This window comes from Physeter macrocephalus, chromosome 1 (assembly GCF_002837175.3).
Source record: "Physeter macrocephalus isolate SW-GA chromosome 1, ASM283717v5, whole genome shotgun sequence".
Taxonomy (NCBI): domain Eukaryota; kingdom Metazoa; phylum Chordata; class Mammalia; order Artiodactyla; family Physeteridae; genus Physeter; species Physeter macrocephalus.
Window position 1 is genome coordinate 24,966,538 of NC_041214.2, and position 6,000 is coordinate 24,972,537.

A 6,000-nucleotide genomic window follows, 5' to 3' on the forward strand; every position below is an offset into this window, starting at 1 on the left:
GTTAGGATTTCTTTCTGCATAAGGGTTTTTTGTAGTGTAATGTCTTAATCATAGTCTACCATCAAATATTTTAGGAGTATCTTTAATGCTTAGATAGTATATTAGCAGCATGCAATAATTACCTCAAGTTCTCAAGCAGAGGCAGTCTATTGTAAGGACCTTCTTTGCTGCCAGTTATCATAGGCTGTTTTAAGTTAGAAAACTGAATAGCAACACTGAATACTGTAGAAATGTGCTTTGCTCAGTAATACTTGAGTTGTTGCAATATTTGATTATCCATTTGGTTGTTACAGAAAAATTCTTAACTGTAATTGATGGTTGCTGCCGTTATATTGCCTGTATTTCTACCTCTAGTAATGGGCTTTATGTGCTAGATTTTAATATCCTTGAGCCTGGGCAAGTGCACAAGTCTTTTTAAAAGAAACACGGTTTACTTGCACAAAACTGATCAGTTTTGATACTTAATTTATCAAGTCATGTACATGCCCTGATTTTACATACTTGTATCTGTCAGTAAACATTGTGATACTCAAAAAATTTTAAAAAAACTGGCTGAAGGGCAAAAAGAATTAAGTAGACCTATAATCATTAAAAAAATTGAATCAGTTGCTAAAAATCCATTCAGCAAAAAAAAAACAAGGCCCAGATTGTTTCATAGGTGAGTTCTATCTAACTTTCGAGAAACAGATCATTCAATTTTATACTTACCTTTTAAGAAAAAAGATAAAGGAGGAATGCTTCCCAAGTCATTTAATGACACTATTATAATACTCCTGAATAAAAAGCAGTCAATGGCAGTAATAAAAATGAAACGTGTATGCCAATCTCACTTATGAACATAGATACAAAGGTTGTGAAAACAATATCAGCAATCCAAATTCATCAATGTAAAACAAAAGTACATTATGACTGAGCTGGGTTTGTCCCAGGAATGTAAGTATGCTCTAATATTAAAATATTGTAAGTATAATTTACCACATAAACAAATGAAAAGAAAATATCTCAGTAGATTTTTTAAAAGCATTGAATATGAAAGATTCAACAAATATTTATTTTAAAAATTCCAGGCAAAGTATAGAAGGGAAGAATTTCCTTTATCTGATAAAATGTATCTGGTAAAAAGCCATAGGAAACATCATACATGGCAGTGAACCTTCAGAAGTGTAATCCCTTTTCAATTGTTTAAGTATTCTTCTTTTGATGTATGTTTTGGTTGTCTTCCATATCTTTTTATTTTAGGCAATGAACATCTTGATGTAATCTATGTATACTTGTCACATTATTTGCTTAGGAAAAATTCCAAGAAGTAGAATTGTTCAGATCAAGGTTTTACATCTTATAAATTTTATTATATTTTCCTAAATTTCCATGAAGGAAGATTGTGCAGACTTACAGTGACACAGGCAATTCCTTAGAGTTCCCTTTTTATTCACTTTGTTTATTCAGTAGACATTTATTGAGCATTATGATATGCTAAGCTCTCTGCTGGGAGTTTGGTGTTCAGTGACAAACACAACAAATGTGCTAGGTGCCCTTCTGAAACTTACAGATTAGTTTTGGGGTCATCTGTATATCTTCTTTAAGAAATTGCTTGTTTGTGACTTATCCATTTTTCTGAATTTTCGGTTTGATTTTCCAGAAGTCAAGATTCTAGGATATTTGGCGTCTTAAGTATAAGGCGTACAAGGAATGAAATCTCTTGGGGTAGAGTAACTTTGTTTTCCAAACCAAAAATAGAATAGAGGATAGAAAAGCACAATAGTACTTAGATGGGGACAAAAGAACACAAAGTGTCTGAAAATAGGTCGGTCCCCAAAAGTCTGAAATATATGATTTCCTCACCCATGGAAAGGGAGGAAGTGCCACACACAGAGAGGCCGAGGGCATAGGCCATAGACAACCTCATATCCCCAGTTTTGCCTTGAGCAGGGTTTTCAGTAGTTTGACTCAAATTAAACTCAGAAACCCCTATGGAGGAGAACACTTCAATACTATTTATCATTCTCAATCAGCAACTTTAACTTTAAAAATAATACAAAACTCAGTGATGACAAGATAGCAAACTAGCTTCAGCTGCAGACTCCTTCTTTCCAAATGAAACCTGGAGAAACTACATAATTGAGAGAAAACATGGAACCAAGCAAGTACTAAAAACTATAAGAACACCTGGAGTGGCCAGAGGTGGTCAAAGTGGTATGAAGGATGGCCACACCTGCACAGCAGTGAAAGCAGGAGCCCGAAGAGAGAATCAGTTAGAGATTTTAACTTCTGCATTTGCCTCTTGCCCTTATTGTTTTGGGGTGATCTTCACCCACCTCATTGCAATAGCCTAGAGCTTCCATTGTGGTAGCCCTGGAAGTAGCATCTGGGCAGTGAAGAAGTTGATAAAAGTGCAGGATGACCAGTTGCCCTGCCTTTGAGCATCCTCTGTCCTCCATCTCCTGTGCCTCCAAACCCTCAGGATGATGGAAAATGACCTAGAGAGACTGCCTCTTCCCAGTGTTGCTATGTTCTAAGGGTTTAAGGGTGAATCCCTGACAGAGGAATTGCCAGAGGAGTGAAACCAATTCAATTTTGGGGGGTGATCAAAAGTTTGATGGTGCTGAGGGCTTTCTCCACCCTGGAGCTCATCCCTGCTCATCTCCTAAAAATCACTGAAGGAACTGTAGTGTGTGTCCCTCGTAACATTTCCTCATATTGGCAGACAGGATTGACCCCAGGAAAATATGGGCTCACAGGCCAAAATAACAAAATGCCCAAAAAGCACAACCACGTAAAACAGAGACCAAAATCTGGACATAGACCACAAGAAGCAAAACTATTGGAAATGGCAAGCCAACAATTTAAAATATGCATAATTAGTATCCTTAAAAGGATAAAGAAGAATATTAGTAATTTGGAACAGGTACAAGATGTAAAAAATAATCAGATGGAAATATTAAATACAAAAAAAGTGTTAAAAGAGAGAAAAACAGGCACCACTTTTATCTAAAACAAAATTAGCATCAGTTAATTAATGGAAAAGTCAGTTAAAGCAAGGAATCATTTTAAAATGACACAAATACCTCCAACATTTAATCATCACTTACGTAAATACATATTAATTTGCCAATCTTTTGATAAAGATTCAATGCTTTTTCTTTGAATCTTAGGGTTCTAGGATGCTTTTCTTGCACAAAGCACACCCAAAATATATCTACCAGAACTTCCAGTTTCTATTTCTGTGTCTTTAGTTCAGAGCCAAGAATTAAAGACGTCGGCAAAGCATATACGTTAAGAACTTTTCTGTATTTAAACGTTTCATAGTGTTGTCCTGCTCACCACTAATTTAGTAGCATTTTCTATGCAACTAAATTTTACCAAGTCTTTTCTACATATTTAAGTTAGCTTTGAAAAGCATCAACTCTTTCTTTCATAGTCACACTTAATCTACGTAGTTAAATTAACAGTTACAAATACCAATTTAAAGCAAAGATAAACAGACTTTGGAACAAGTGGAACTGACTCTCATTAAGCCTAAAAATTTATGTGGTAAGAAGGAATGGAGGGTTAAACTAGAGAGTAGAGACTGATTAAGATCTTCTAGTGCATATCTACAGCTGAGTCTTTCCCTCGATATTTGAATATGATTTGTTTTGCATACAAACTCATTCTGAACATCATCAAAAATACACATGTAGCCCAAGAGAACTTTCTGAGGGATCTTTGTGTGGTAACTCTGAAGTTCCCAAAGAGTTTGGAACAAAAATAAAATTAGCTCCAAACCACCAAAGTAAGTCAAAGCTAAAACTCCCATACAGAATCGCTTTATGCATGCCTGGTTTTTATGTGAAAATATAATTGCCTTCCTTGGAAACAAAGAGAAATACATTCACGTACTGTAATCATTCATAATTTTTGACATTTTACTTATATTGTCAAGGGTGTGCAGTAGCTTCAATACAAAGAGCCTTCAGGGAGGGGGCTTTATAAATCTTGCTGAAAAAGGAGTTCAACAAAGTTAATTGGTGTAAAATAAGAGTTTTCTCGGGTTCAATACAAGCACTGACAATCTACATTCGCTACATTTTAACTCTCCATTACAAAGAAACAAGTCAAGCAAACTTTATTTTCATGAGCTATTGATTTAGTGATATTCGTGCCTTCATAAAAATCATTTGGCAGCTGTTTTCTAATTACATGGCATTATTCAATTGTCATATATTTTTGTCTCATTTTCATTGATTTCTCTGATTTATAAAGACTCTTTCACATGTTCCAATTTCTTATCATGTTTAGCACAATGTTCTACTCTAAGCTTCAAACCTTCTATTGAATGCCTTTCCATAATCCAATCCACCATAGTTCAGAAATTGAATTCAAAATCTTCTTCATAATTAAAATGCTTTTTAACCCTTCGCTGTGATACTTTCTTTGTCAGTCAAATCAATGAACTCTTTAACCATCTGGAAAACAAAAAATTAAGAGTTTGAATATTACTATTTACATATAATATAAAGTTGTGTTATATACTTGTATCAGACTTAAAATCAGATTGAAATACGTAAGAAAAAATATATACCTCTTTACATTCTAAATTGTGAAAAAACTACCTCCATGTATTGTACAAGAGATGACCTCAAAGCAAAAGGAAACGTTGAACAAAGAGTTTGGTCAGGTTAGATAGCAAATCAGTTGAATTAGTCTTCAAATTACTTTCCCTCAAAAATAGGAGATGGGGTAAGGGTGGTAAAATAGTTTTCTCTGAGAAGTTCTGGTTACTGTCGTCCCATTACAGTAAATTATTCAAAATTATCTAATTCAGAAAGTTTATCAAAGGAATTCAAATATGGTAGATGCACTAACATAAATGACAGTGTTTATTAGGTGTAACATAACATGAAGCAAAGAATCTCTGGAAATTTTCAAGCTAGCTTTACAACTAAGTGTTATTCCAAACACATGCTTCAACTTCCCAATCTGAAATACTGAGGCAAAGCCCTTCTCAGTGAATACTGGTTTGGCTCTAGTGTTTTGCATTTGTCCTGATATTCTATGCATTACATTGTGAAATAGCTGATCATAAAACAACACCGAGTAATGTCCTCAATCCTGGGCATTTTAGCTTGTAACACTTTCATCAAGGAAGTGGGATGGCAGGAAGAAGTCAAACACAGCTCACAGTGTTTGGGGCTCAATATACTGTATGTTGCCAGTGCCGAGTCTTCATGTAGAAAGAGCACAATATTCTCATGGTGGACGGAGCAATATATCCTCAGCCATGTTGTGAGCGGTCGTCACTCAGATCAGTGGCAAGGGCTGGGGTACTGGTGTTCAACTCAGAGACCTAAAGAAATGACATCATTAGAAATCTTCCTTTTTGTGTACACTCTTCACACTCCCGCTCAAGAAAGAATTCAGCATAGGCTAATTATAAAGATAAAAAGATGCACAAGAAGAATAAGAAAAGAGATTAAGAATAGCTAAATGAAAAAGTAGAAGAAATGGGATACTGACCTTTAAAATTTTTGATAATGTGTGAATTTTTTTATACCAGTGCCTAACAATATCGATGTTTCTCTTGGTTGTTTTCATTAAGAGATTTTTTTAAAGCATGGTTTTAGTTTCTTCAAAGAAAATATATTGTTTCAACTAGCTAATTTATTTGTTGGCCAAACCACTGAGAAATTATGTTATGCCGTCTCCTTTTTTTTTCTTTTTTTTTCCCTAAAGTCCAGTACTATTAGATTTGCTGAGAACATCCTTCTGGAGAACACTTATTTGAACATAATTCTGGTTACTCTAGCCCCCCAAGCCTTTGCAGGTATTCTAGACTAGAGGCTCCACACGCCAACCACAAACTCCTAGCAAAATGTTTACTTTCAAGACTAACAGGAGGGCTTCCCTGGTGGCGCAGTGGTTGAGAGTCCGCCTGCCGATGCAGGGGACACGGGTTTGTGCCCCCGTCCGGGAGGATCCCACATGCCGCGGAGCGGCTGGGCCCGTGAGCCATGGCCGCCG

General features: G+C 35.7%; 1 protein-coding gene across 1 annotated transcript in view; it reads left to right on the forward strand.

The window, feature by feature from the left end:
- The window catches only part of SLC9A9 (solute carrier family 9 member A9), a 563,642-nt gene that overhangs the window by 335,280 nt on the left and 222,362 nt on the right, over nt 1-6,000 (forward strand). The window lies entirely within an intron of this gene.